The 14,812-nt window shown below is 46.6% G+C and overlaps 1 protein-coding gene across 1 annotated transcript in view; it reads left to right on the top strand.

Moving 5' to 3' along the window:
* TENM1 (teneurin transmembrane protein 1) overlaps positions 1–14,812 on the top strand; it is an 840,365-nt gene that overhangs the window by 532,484 nt on the left and 293,069 nt on the right. The window lies entirely within an intron of this gene.

Genomic DNA, 14,812 nt, shown 5'->3' with positions numbered 1-14,812 from the left:
ACAAATACCCTTTGCAAGGAAATGTAACCAGGTAATTGCATATTGTGGGAGACACAGCGTAAAACTTTTCAGTTTACCCTGTCATAGTGTTTTTCTCAGCACATTGAATCTATTGATCCTATGGTCTCAGTACCAGATTTATCTAGGGGCTCAGTAGGCTTGTCCCTGGGGAAAAGCTGCCTGCAAAAAAAAATAAAAAATTATATATATATATATATATATATATATATATATATATAAATATATATTAGTGATGATCAAGCACCAAATTGCTTGGGTGCTCGGGTCGAACACCTTGGGATGCTCGGGTGCTCTACCAAGTACCCAAGCACAATGGAAGTCAATGGGAGAACCCGAGCATTAAACCAGGCACCCCTTGCTCAGAAGAGGGGGGGGGGTGTCTGGTTCTCATGAAAAGGTCAGAAAATTGCATCTTAGACTCCCAGGTTGCTGCTGGGAACGATGTTGTCCGAGTAGTACGCCACTTTTACAGACTGACAATAATACGCACAAAACCGAAGATAAAATCGATTTTAGAGGAAAAATTGTTAGGAAACATTCTTTCCTGTATATTTACTTGTATATAAAGTGCAAGTGCTGCCAAAAATTAAAAGGAAGAGGCACTCCGATACAACCTGTATATCACATAATGGAGAGCCTCATTCACATTGTGGTACAATTGTACAGGTAGTGGGACTCCTACACTCATAAAGCCTATGCACTAAGTGAAAGGTCTTCCAAAAATTACAAGGAACGGGCACTCCAATACAACCTTTATTACGCATAAAGGAGGGCATCATAAACCCTTGAAATATTAGCAAGGGCCTGCTGGTGACCCTCTAAAACATTATGATTGAGGGCCTTCTGCTCAGCTGACCATCTAAAACATTAGGGGTGAGGGTCTGCTGCAGAGCTGACTCTCTAAAACGTTAGGGGCGAGTGCCTGCTCCTGATCTGAGCATGGAAAAAATTATGGACGAGTGCCTGCTACTAAGCTAACCATTGAAAAAATTATGGGTGAGGGCCTGCTAGTGAGCTGATCCTGTAAAACATTATGGTTGAGGGCCTGCTGGTGAGCTGACACTCAAAAACATTATATGCGAGGGCCTGCAGGTGAGCTGACCCTCTAAAATATTGTAGGTGAGGGCCTGCAGGTGAGCTGACCCTGTAAAACATTATGGTTGAGGGCCTGCTAGTGAGCTGACACTCAAAAACATTATATGCAAGGGCCTGCTGGTGAGCTGACCCTCTAAAAGATTGTAGGTGAGGGACTGTTGGTGAGCTGACCCTGTAAAACATTATGGTTGAGGGCCTGCTGGTGAGCTGACCCTCTAAAACATTATATGCGAGGTCCTGCAGGTGAGCTGACCTTCTAAAAGATTGTAGATGAGGGCCTGCTGGTGAGCTGACCCTCTAAAACATTATATGTGAGGGCCTACAGGTGAGCTAACCCTCTAAAAGATTGTAGGTGAGGGCCTGCAGGTGAGCTGACCCTCTAAAACATTACATGCGATGGCCTGCAGGTGAGCTGACCCACTAAAAGATTGTAGGTGAGGGCCTGATGGTGAGCTGACCCTCTAAAACATTATATGTTAGGTCCTGCAGGTGAGCTGACCTTCTAAAAGATTGTAGGTGAGGGCCTACTGGTGAGCTGACCCTCTAAAACATTATATGCAATGGCCTGCTGGTGAGCATATCCTCTAAAAGATTGTAGGTGAGGGCCTGATGGTGAGCTGACCCTCTAAAACATTATATGTTAGGTCCTGCAGGTGAGCTGACCTTCTAAAAGATTGTAGATGAGGGCCTGCTGGTGAGCTGACCCTCTAAAACATTATATGTGAGGGCCTGTTGGTGAGCATATCCTCTAAAAGATTGTAGGTGAGGGCCTGCAGGTGAGCTGACCCACTAAAAGATTGTAGGTGAGGGCCTGATGGTGAGCTGACCCTCTAAAACATTATATGTTAGGTCCTGCAGGTGAGCTGACCTTCTAAAAGATTGTAGGTGAGGGCCTACTGGTGAGCTGACCCTCTAAAACATTATATGCAATGGCCTGCTGGTGAGCATATCCTCTAAAAGATTGTAGGTGAGGGCCTGCTGGTGAGCTGACCCTGTAAAACATTATGATTGAGGGCCTGCTGGTGAGCTGACATTCAAAAATATTATATGCAAGGGCCTGCAGGTGAGCTGACCCTCTACAACTATAGGAGCGAGGGCAGACTAATAAGCATGTTGATATGATGGAAGAGGAGGAGGACGAGAAAAAGAAGATTGAACCATATACCCTTTTTGTGGTGGAAGGGGTGCATGGTAATACAGTGTATTCAGTAAATAATAAAAAAATGAAAAAAACACATTTAAAGTGCCTTTATGTCCAGCCGCTTTCATCTGGTGGAGTAGAGAAGTCAGGGGCAATCCATGCCTTGTTCATTTTTATTAGAATCAACATGTCAGCATGTTCAGTTGACAGGCGGATGCGCTTATCAGTTATTATGCCCCCAGCAGCACTAAATACCCGCTCTGACAAAACGCTGGCAGCAGGGCAGGCCAGCACCTCCAAGGCGTAGAGCGTCAGTTTGTGCCACGTGTCCAGTTTGGACACCCAGTAGTTGTACGGCACATAGGGATCATTGAGGACGCTGACAACATCTGCTACGTACTTCTTCACCATCTTCCCAAATTTTTCCCTCCTTGTGACACTAGGCTGCTCGTCAGGGTGAGGGTGCTGGCGGGGTGTCTTGAAACTTTCCCAGCCTTTGGAGAGTGTTGCCCTGCCTCTGTTGGAACTGCTGTGTGTTCCCTTCCTCTCCCCTCCTCGGTTGCCCAAGGAACTACGTACTCTGCCACCAGCGTTGTCAGCTGGAAATTTGTGGAGAAATTTTTCCACAAGGACCTTCTGGTATTGCACCATTTTGCTCCTCCTCTCCACCAAAGGAATGAGAGATGATAAGTTCTCTTTGTAGCGGGGGTCAAGAAGGGTGAACAACCAGTAATCGGTGTTGTCCAAAATGCGTAAAACGCGTGGTTCACGGGAAAGGCAGCCTAACATAAAATCAGCCATGTCTGCCAGAGTCCCAACAGGCAAGACTTCGCTGTCGTCAACAGGAGGATGACTCTCAATCTCTTCATCTTCTTCCTCCTCTTCTGCCCATCGACACTGAACAGATGGAATTAAACTTTCATGGGTACTACCCTCTGTAGCAGAGGCAACGTCTCCTGCTCTTCCTCCTTCTCCTCATCATCATCCAACTTGCGCTGAGAAGACAAACTGAGGGTGGTCTTGCTATTACACTGTGTAATGTCTTCGCCCATTTCCACCTCTTCCACATACAAAGCGTCGGCCTTAATTGTGAGCAGCAAGCGTTTGAGTAGATACAGAAGTGGGATGGTAACACTGATAATAGCGTTATCGCCGCTCACCATCTGTGTTGATTCCTCAAAATTGGGTAAAACCTCACAGAGGTAAGACATCCATGCCCACTCCTCGCTTGTGAAGAGCAGAAGCTGACTGGAAAGGCGACGACCATGTTGCAGCTGGTATTCCACTACTGCCCTTTGCTGCTCACAAAGCCTGGCCAACATGTGGAACGTTGAGTTTCAGCGCGTGCTCTCGTCGCACAACAGTCGGTGAGCTGGCAATTGCAAGTGCTGCTGCAGCGTTGACAGACCGGCGGAAGCTGTCGATGACTTGTGGAAATGGGCACACACGCTGAGCACCTTGACCAGTAGCTCAAGCAAATTGGGGTAGGTTTTGAGAAAACGCTAAACCACTAAGTTGAAGACGTGGGCTAGGCATGGGATGTGTTTAAGCTTGCCGAGCTCCAAAGCCGCCATCAACTTACTATTATCAGACACAACCATGCCTGGTTCTAGGTTGAGTGGCGAGAGCTACAGCTCAGTCTGGTCTCTTATCCCCTGCTACAGCTCTGCAGCGGTGTGACGTTTGTCACCTGAGCAGATCAGTTTAAGCAGGTCCTTTTGCAGCTTCCCCACTTCAGAGCTACACTGCTTCCAGCTACCGACTGATGGCTGACTGGTGCTGCAAGAGGATAATTCAGAGGTGGAAGTGGAGGAGGAGGTGGAGGATAAATGGGGGTTGGAGTGAGTAACTTAGGTGGTGGCGAAAACCCTGATGGAATTAGGGCCCGCAATCCTTGGCTTCAGTAGCACCTGTGTCATCCCTGGGTATGACTCGCTCCAGGCCTCCACAACGTTCACCAAGTGTGCCGTCAGGGAAATGTAGTGTCCCTGGCCGAAAGCACTTGTCCATGTGTCAGTGGTTAAGTGGACCTTCCTAGTAACTGCGTTGTTCAGGGCACGGGTGATGTTATGGGACACATGATGGTGTAAGGCTCATTTTTGTATGGCACAGGTTGCAAATTACAATTCTTTTGTCATCCGCACTTTCCTCAAAAGAGCGCCAGACTGCGGAACACGTACCCCTTGGCAAGGGAGATTTCCACAAGGGTGTGCTCAGGAGAACAGGTCCGGGCCTGTTTGGTGTGGCCCGCCTTCTCCCTTTTGCCACTCCAGTGCCTCTTCCAGCCTGTTGCAGTGCTACGGATCCCTCCCCCTCTGTACTGCTGTCCTCGCTCGGCTTTCCACCTTCCCAGGTTGGGTCAGTGACTTCATCGTCCACCATCTTCTCTTCCACTTCCTCACTCTGCTCATCCTCCTGACTTGACCTAACCACAACCTCAGTTATTGACAACTGTGTCTCATCCTCATTATCAACCTCTTGAGACTCTAATTGTCGTTGACTTATTTGAAACTGTGTCTCACCATCATTATCCACCTCATGAAACACTAATTGCCATTCCCCACCGTCATCTTCTTGTTACTGTGGATGCTGAAGAGTTTTTGAATCAGAGCACAAGATCTCCTCATGTTCCTTTTCAAGCGTTCTTGTTGAGAGGCCCAAATGAAGGAATGGCGCTGAAAAGAGCTCCTCTGAATATCCAAGTGTGGCATCACTTTTTTGGCAAGACTCTTAATGGTGGGAGGAAGGAGGATCAGGGTGAGGAATGTGTTGACCAGACTCTTGGCTACTGAGACTGGACTTGGTGGAACACCGGGTGGTGCTTAACTGACTGGAAGCATTATTTGCTGCAATCCAACCGACCACCTGGTCACACTGCTCTGACTTCGAGAGCATTGTCCTGCGCCGCCCTGCAAACTGGGACATGAAGCTATGTATCGTGGATGATTGTTTTTTCTTGCGCTCTGGCAGCAGGCACAGTTTCACCGCGCCCAGGGCCACGATCTCTGCGTGCACCATCACAGCCACTTCCCTGTCCCTTACTGCATACAGTAGCATAGGATTTGTAAGTGTATGCGCAAAAAAAAAAAAAAAAGGTATTTGGGATGTGGAAACATCACACAGGAGATATACCGCAGATAATGTCGCTGATGTCAGTAGCGGCTAATAAAAAATGACAGGTAATGTCACAGGTATTTGGGATGTGGAAACGTTACACAGGCGAAATACCGCAGATAATGTTGCTGATGTCAGCAGCGGCTAATATAAATTTACAGGGAATGTCACAGGTATTTGGGATGTGGAAATGTTACACAGGAGATATACCGCAGATAATGTCGCTGATGTCAGCAGCGGCTAATATAAAATTACAGGGAATGTCACAGGTATTTGGGATGTAGAAACGTTACACAGGCGAAATACCGCAGATAATGTCGCTGATGTCAGCAGCGGCTAATATAAAATTACAGGGAATGTCACAGGTATTTGGGATGTGGAAACGTTACACAGGAGATATACCGCAGATAATGTCGCTGATGTCAGCAGCAGCTAATATAAAATTACAGGGAATGTCACAGGTATTTGGGATGTGGAAACGTTACACAGGAGAAATACCGCAGATAATGTTGCTGATGTCAGCAATGGCTAACATAAAATGACAGGTAATGTCATAGGTATTTGGGATGTGGAAATGTTACACAGGAAATATACCGCAGATAATGTTCCTGATATCAGCAGCGGCTAATAAAAAATGACAGGGAATGTCACAGGTATTTGGGATGTGGAAACGTTACACAGAAATACCGCAGATAATGTCGCTGATGTCACCAGCAGCTAATAAAAAATTACAGGGAATGTCACAGGTATTTGGGATGTGGAAACTTTACACAAGATAAATACCGCAGATAATGTCGCTGATGTCATCAGTGGCAAATAAAAAATTACAGAGAATGTCACAGGTACATATTTGGGATTTGGAAACGTTACACAGGAGAAATACCGCAGATAATGTCACTGATGTCAGCAGCAGCTAATATAAAATTACAGGGAATGTCACAGGTATTTTGGATGGGGATACGTTACACAGGAGATGTACCGCGGATAATGTCACTGATGTCAGCAGCGGCCAATATAAAATTGCAGGGAATATCACAGGTATTTTGGATGTGGAAACGTTACACAGGAGATGTAACCCAGGTAATGTCACTGTCCCCAGCGGACACCGTCTACGGAAAAAGTAGACTGGATGTCACTGATATTTTTTGGATGTGCACACGTTACACAGGAGATGTAGCCCAGCTAATGTCACTATCCGCAGCGGACACCATCTATGGAAAAAGTACACTGGATGTCACTGATATTTTTTGGATGTGCACACTTTACACAGGAGATGTAGCGCAGATAATGTCGCTGTCTGCAGCGGCCTATTGCACGCTATTTAGCTCAGGATGCGTTAAAAATAGATATTGCTGCCACACACAATAGTCCTTAAAAGGACTTTTGGGTCTGTAAAGTTTTAGCAATTTAGCACAGGTTGTGCTAAAAATAGATATTGCTGCTGCCACACACAACAATAGTCCTAAAAAGGACTTTTGGGTCTCTGACGAGTTTTTCAACTTAAGAAAAAAAATATTCACTCCCTACACTATCTTTCCCTTCTTCAGCACAGCTCTGCCAGACTAACACTGAGCCGAACACGTGTCATCGGGTGCTATATAGCACCCAATGACGCGTGCCGGCCAAAAATTTACTGTAATGCCAGTAACCAACATGGCTACGTAAATATAATTGTGCTGAATATTTGGTATTCATATGGACATTAGGGGGGGCATTTATTAAAATTGACATTTTGTATCCCCCACTGGCCTCAGATGCATCACAATTACGAAGAGGCGCAGAGGTGTAGTTTCTTGCTCCAAAACAGAAACCTGCAACAGCAAGGGAGCTGTTGTAGATTTCCAATGTAATCTACGTAGTTTCATGATGTAGATTATAATAAATGTACCAAGTCAGCTAAAGTCCTGCACTACCCACTTCCCAACCAACTCCACCAACTTTTTGGAAAAGCGGCAAGAAGGGCTCTAAACCGCCAAAAATGTGCACTCAAAAAGCTTTTAAGCAACCAGGGTGTACACAAATCTTTTTTACTCCTGTCTTCTGGCATACAGGGGCAGATAAACATACTCCTATGTATATTTATATGTTAATTAATTAATGTGGAGACTGGTCTCACTCCATGGGAGGTAGAAGAGCTAATATCACATAAGTCTCACATCATCAGCTAATTGTACAATAACGGTCAGCTCTGGAAGTAGATTTTCTAGTTTTTTTATTGTTTTTTATTCAATGTGGAAGTTTCATCAAGAGTCTAGGTGAAAACTATTTATTTTTCCTGAGTATAGCAGTGCTTTTTAAATTTAAATGACAGACCAATAGCAATGAATCCTCCCTTACTTTGTGTCTGTTTTCTAAAGAGTTACTGTATGCACTCATAAATCTATGCATACCTGCAAGATATTAGAACTTAATTTACATTATTTCTGTATTTTTGCATCACAGAAACAATGTCATATTTCTTTTTTAGCTGTATTTATTGAATTCTAGTCTATGCATAAAAAACTGTAAACAGGTAAAAAAGAAAAAAAGCTAAAATTGCCACGACCTTTATTTTAGCTTCCACCAAACGTTATAGTTAGAACAATGCAGTCAGGCAAGTAACGTTCTCCTGGCATTTAACAAACCTAGACTCATCTGCAGAGTCAGATATCCTGATACTAGATATCCTATTAAACTTACAGATGATAATTTCGTGCATGTGCAATAGTAAAAAAAAAATAAGACTTAAAAGAGGATTTGCACATGTCCTGTATATACAGAGGATGGACCCTCAGAATGATTTCCTTGGTAGGCCCATGAGACTTGTCGATCAGACTGCCAAAAAAGAGACGTGTGGCTGGATTTTATACACCTGTTGCAATGGGTTGGGCCTGAATAAAATACCTGAATTCAATGGTCAAGAGGTGTGTCCCAATACGTTTTTGTATACATATATATCTAATATATAAAGCTGAGTGTATGTATGTATGTCGGCTAAAGGAATCGGCACCGTCGCATTTACAATGACGACATTTTAAACAGCTGCCTCCTGTGACTCGGGGAACGTCATAGATAGAGATGAGCGAATCGAAGTTGATGAAGTGGAGTTCGATCCGAATTTCATGAAAAATTTAATTTGCACCGAATCCGAATTTCCTTACGCTTCGTGCTAACGAATGCTATGCATGCAGCCAATCAGCAGCCAGCCAGCCCTGTGATGCCACAGACCTATAAATAGTCTCAGCCATCTTGGATTCAGCCATTTTCCAGTGTATTTAGTGCAGGGAGAGACGTCAGTAGGCGCTAGGAACAGTGGTAGAAAAGACTTTAAAACTTTTATTTTGCTGTATAGAAGTTTAGGGAAAGGATTAGGAGGAATCATTCCACAGTATTGAAACAGAACAGGTTTCAGTAGGGGAGTTTATAGCCTGGGTAATAGGAACAATCCTATTACACCTTGCTGCACTGACTGGGCATCCAAATTGCCAGTATACAGCTCTGTAATTCCAGCAAACCATTCTTGTTATTAGGGTGCAAGTGCTGTTTGATACAGCCATTAACAGGGTTTATTACAAGGAAATATTTCTATGTCTTATTTGCCCTTGTGCGGTGCAGTTATATGTTCTAAAGCATTTTTTGGCTTGTATTAGTGTGAAAAAAAGAGCTTATTAGCCGCTGTGTAGTGAAAGGAGAAAATTACAGCCCTTTTTGGTGTGTATTAGTGGCACAAAAAAAGTATTTGCCGTTGTGTGGTGAAGTGAGAAAATTACAGCCCTTTTTGGCGTGTATTAGTGGCAAAAAATTATATATTTGCCGTTCAGCAGTCTAGTTATTGTCACGGTACGGTTCACCGTGACGTGGTTTGCCGTGCAGGCTGGCTGCATGCCTTTTGTGTACTGGCTGCGGGTGTTTCCATGTAGGCTGGTTGCTTTTGGCTGCGTGCTAGCTGCAGTATCTAGTGTGAACCTGCCCGTGTGTGTGTGTGTACCCCCTTTGGCTGTATCGTCTCCCTGTGGGTATGTCAGGTTGGTTGCATTCTGGTTGCTAGGGGCAACATCCTGTATCGCAGCTTGGTATGCTGTGGTTTCTAGTTACCCCTGACCTGATTTAGTACCTCTCTGTTTGGTTCTGATGGGTTAACCTCCACTGGTTGGTTCTTGGGTGTGTCCTTTCAGGTGCACTCAGGCTACTATTTCTGCCTCTTTATATATTGAGTGATCAGTGGTGTCCCATGCATCCAGTGTGTTTTCTATCCACCACGATATTGTCTTTTATCTGTATTTTATCGTATTTTGTCTCGTGTAGAGACTATAATAAAGCTTATACTTACTACTATTTGTGCTAGCCCTATTTCTCTTTTTTGGTGTCTTACTTTACGTGCAGGCTTGGCACGGGTACTCACTTCTGTGAGTCATTTATTGGTGTATATATATTTCTGCCTTTGAACGTGGAGTGTTGAGGTCAGTCTGTCTTTGTCTTGTCTTGTTGGTGCTTCACCCTTCTGCTCAGTGAGGTCAATCTTTGTCAGTCTGTTCTGTCTTGTGGGTGTTTCACCCTTCTGCTCTGTGTAGTCTGTCTGTCTACGTTTGTCTTGCCAGGTTTTGCCCTTTGCTGCTGACCCAAGGGGTCCTACCATCTACAGTTCGGTGTCTTCAAGCTGGTTCTGTATTGTTGTCTTTATGCCCTGTACCTTGCTTTGTATCTGTCCTGTATTTTTATAGCCTAGCAGAGCTTATCTGTGTCTGGATAGCCTAGCCGAGTTTATCTGTGTCTGGATTGCCTAGCAAAGCTGATATGTTCTTGTTCATGTCTGTTCATGCCTGTTTCTGTTCAAGTCTGTCTGAAAATCCTGTATCTGTATAGCCTAGCAGGACTTATCGGCGTCTGATCTATGTTCCTGCTATTGTCTGTCTGGCAGTCCTTACTGCTTCTGGTGTTCCATTCATGTCTGTCCATGTCCGCCTTCGGAAGAGGGTTCCTGTGTTCCCTGGAGGGGGAGTGCCCGAATGCGAATGCCCATTCTCTGTCTCTGTGCAGCTCCTCCTGGGGATCTCTGGAACGTGACAGTTATATGTTCGAAAACCCTTTTGGCTTGTATTAGTGGCAAAAAAAAAATATTATTTGACGTTCAATGGTGCAGTTATATGTTCTAAAAATATATATATTATTTGCCGTTCAGCAGTGCAGTTATATGTTCTAAAGCCCTTTTTGGCGTGTATTAGTGGCAAAAAAATATATATTATTTGCCATTCAGCAGTGCAGTTATATGTTCTAAAGCCTTTTGTGGCGTGTATTAGTGGAAAAAAGTAAGGGCCTATTTGCCGTTCAGAGGTGCAGTTATATGTTCTAAAGCCTTTTGTGGCGTGTATAAATGGAAAAAAGTAAGGACCTATTTGCCGTTCAGCGGTGCAGTTATATGTTCTAATGCCATTTTTTGCGTGTATTAGTGGCAAAAAAAAAAGTATTTGCCATTGTGCGGTGAAGTGAGAAAATTATAGCACTTTTTGACGTGTATTAGTGACAAAAAAATATATATTTGCCATTCAGTGGTGCAGGTATATGTTCTAAATTATAGCACTTTTTGTCGTGTATTAGTGGAAAAAAGTAAGGGCCTATTTGCTGTTCAGCAGGGCAGTTATATGTTCTTAAGTCCTTTTTGGTGTGTATTAGTGGGGGGAAAAAGGGCTTATTAGCCATTGTGTGGTGAAGTGAAACAATTAAAGACTTTTTTGGGGTGTTTTAATTTCCTTTTTATTTATCTAACAGTATGTCAAACAGAAAAGTGCCAGGCCCTGCACAAGAGAGTGGCAGAGGCCTAAATGTTTCTGGTGCAGGCACAGGCTACAGCAGAGTAAGGGGGCGTGGCATCAGTAGTCGCAGCAAAAGGCCTGATCTCCCGGTGTCATCTAGCGGTCGTGTCTTGACCAGCAACCCAGCAGATCTTAAATAGTTGAATCTGTCATCCACTTCGTCCCAAGTGACATCAGACACCCCCATCGAACAGTCGGTGGGTTAGTCAGACACAACCCTTAGTTGGCATGGCCCAGGAGCAGGTCCTGTGCCCTCACCTGTCCTCAATCTGCCTCTGTCCTTTTCTGTTCCCTCAGCCAGACAAGTATTATATGCTGTGGGCGCAGCTCCACAATACAGCGAGGACGAGCTACTAGAGGACACTCGGCAGCTACTGGCCAGCCAAGATGTGGAGGAGACATCCACCGCTTCCTCCAGTAGGCGGGCAAGTAGTGATGAGGAAAGTTGCGTGGGAGCTGGTGTTGCGAGCGGTCAAGCTTTTGACCCATTGAGGAGGACATCAGTGATTTGCAGACAGTACTCGACGATGATGATGTAGCTGATCGCACTTGGGAGCCGGGTGAATTTGAGGCTTCATCATCATCGGGAGAAGAGGGTGGCAGCTTGCCCGTAAGGCAGCGGCGGAGCCAGCAAGACGCTAGCGTGGCCGAAAGTCAGCAGGGTGGCAGCAGTGGGAGGTCGCGAGCCAAATGTGCCGGGGGTAGACCACCCGCTTGGCAGTAGTGGTGCAGGGGTTCACGGAAGCAGTGGTAGTAGCAGTCAGTCAGTGTGGAGTGTTGGGGGTAAAATCAACTACTCTGCGGTGTGGCAGTCTTTTGTTAATCTGTGAGCATAAGGTGAAGTGTGGCCAGGGTGCCTTTGTTGGTACCACGGCCCTACGTCAACATATGCAGCGTCACCATAAAGTGGCCTGGGAGAACCGTGGCTCCGATGTGGAGGTCCAGCCTGCCGCAGCAACTGCTGCATCACCCAGTGGCACACCCCCGATTTCAGGCAGTCAAGGCTCCACCACCTCATCCGAAGGGAGCTGTCTGTTCTTCCCATCATCTGCTGGTCCTGATGCTCCTACTCCTCATCAGTTAATCTGTCAGCAATCGATCACTGAAGCGATTTCCAAGAGACAACAGTATGCGTGCACTGAACGTGCTCCTGGCCAAGTTGCGCTGGAGTCCCTCCCTTTTCAAGTGGTGGACTCTGCACCTTTCAGAGAACTGATGGCTTGTGCCGAGCGAGGAGGAGAATCCCAAGCCGTCATTTCTTTGCCAAAAAGGCAGAACCCACCCTGCACATGGATGTAGAACAGAAGGTGGGCCAGTCCTTGAGCCTGTCGGTGTCTGCCAAAGTGCAGAGCAGCCCAGACGTGAGGAGCTGTAACTACGGTCAGGGACAATAAATGTCCTTTACAGCCCACTGGGTGAATGTGGTTCCTGCACAGCCACACCAGCAATATGGCCAGGTGACGCCGCTTCTGCCTCCACGTTCTCACACCGTTGGTCCTGCGACAATGTCCGCCTCTGCCTCCTCATCCTCCACTGTGTCCTCAGCCCCCACTGCAAGGACAATTCACAGTGCCCCACCAGAATACCACATGTGCAGGGCACGGCGGTGTCACGCTTCTGCACCTCATTTGCCTGGGCGAACAGAGTCAGACAGGGGAGGAACTGCTCTGTGTTCTTCATCAAGAAATCGAATTCTGGCTTTCTCCACGACAACTCAAAATCGGAACCATAGTGACCGACAACGGGAGGAACATGGTGTTGGCGCTGCGTCAAGTAGGGCTGAGCCATGAGCCCTGTTCAATCTGGTTGTCAAGCGGTTCCTGAAATCTTTCACCCATCTGTAAGACACCCTAAAAATGGCCAGGAAACTTTGCATGCACTTCAGCCACTCGTACACCTCAAAGCACACCCTCCTTGAGCTGCAGCGGCAGAAAAGCATCCCCCAACATAGGCTGATATGCGACGTTTCCACTTGTTGGAATTCTACCCTCCATATGTTGGACCGACTACAGGAACAGAGAAAGGATATAAATGATTTCTTAGTGATCCAAGCAGACAGGAGTACTCCCCTGTGTAACTTTGATGTCAGACAGTGGCAGCTAATCCGTGACACCTGCTGTTTGCTCAGGCCCTTTGAGGAGGCCACGTTATTTGTCAGTTGCCAGGACTATGGGATGAACAACGTCATTCCACTGCTTCATGTCCTGGAACAGATGCTGGTAAATCTGTCTGGTCAGGGGACTGGAGACGTGGCGCCTAGATCTCACGGCCACATGAGCCCTGTGGGAGCTGAACTAGAGAAGGAGGAGGACATTGGAGCGCAATCAATGTGTAGCAAAATGGTTGGTTTTTCTACACAGGTGACAGGAGAGGAAGAGCAGCCAGAGGAGCTACAGGGCAATGAGGAAGACAAGGCACAGGACACAGACACACCGTGGCAGTATGCAGTGGAGATGGAGGCAAGATGTCCCTCCGAGTCACTTGCACAAATGGCCTGATGCATGCTCACTTGCTTGCATAGTGACAGCCGAATTGTCAGCATTCGGCAGACGGATGACTTCTGGCTCTCCACCTTGTTGGACACTCGCTACCGGTCCAAAATGGGAGCCTTTTTTGAGAGGGAGGGCAAACAACTACTATGGAGACATCCTATGTAGTCAGTTGGCCGCTGCCTATCTGCGCCATCGTCCATCCTCTCGCAGGTCTGACCAAGGGGGCATTGTATGCTCATGTTCTTCTGCCATGTCTGCTGTGGCAGGGTGGGGGGGTAGGAGCAGTTCCAGCTCCATCAGCAGCAACTTAAGTCTAGAGTCGCTGATGAGCAGCTTTCCTTACCCGCCTAGTGAAGAAACTACTTTACCAGCAGCAGCAGTAGCAGCTAGACATAGAGCAGGACCTGAACCAGCAGGTGGCATACTTGGACAGCACCCTGCCTTCCCACATTGAAGATCCGCTGGACTACTGGGCAGCCAACCTGGATTTGTGGCAGCAACTGGCAGAGTTTGCCCTGGAAAAGCTGTCCTGCCCGGCCAGTAGTGTGGCATCCGAGCGGGTGTTTAGTGCGGCGGAGGCCATAGTTACCCCAAGAAAAACTCGCCTGTCCACCCAAAATGTGGAGAGACTGACCTTTGTCAAGATGAATCAGGCGTGGATCAGCCAGGATTTCCACCCACGAATGCCTGATACATCAGACTAGATCATCCATGGTGCCACACCAACACTTTGACAAAAGAGACCGGTTTCTTTTGGATACCTGCCTCAGCTACTATTCTGATGCGGCCACACATCTGATGCCAAGTGCTCCTTCTTTCACCCACCATCTTCCGCTGGTACTCGTATTACCACCCACCTCCCCACTCTGTCTTTGGGTCACTATGTGGTCTCCTGATGCTGCTGCTGCCACCTCCACACTGTCATTGTGCCACCCTGTGGCCTCCTCCTGATACTGCTGCTGCCACCACCTCCACAATATGTCAATGTCACAATCTGTGGCCTCCTGATGCTGCCGCCACCTCCACACTGTCATTGTGCCAACCTGTGGTATCTTCCTGATGCTGCTGCTGCAGCCATCTCCACACTCTGTCATTGTGCCACTCTGTAGTCTCCTGATGCTGCTGCTGCCACCTCCACAGTGTCATTTTGCCACTCTGTG

The sequence above is a fragment of the Bufo bufo genome, chromosome 8, assembly GCF_905171765.1.
Source record: "Bufo bufo chromosome 8, aBufBuf1.1, whole genome shotgun sequence".
Classification (NCBI taxonomy): Eukaryota; Metazoa; Chordata; class Amphibia; order Anura; family Bufonidae; genus Bufo; species Bufo bufo.
Note: the sequence above shows the minus strand (reverse complement) of the source record. Positions and strands in the feature narration are given on the sequence as shown.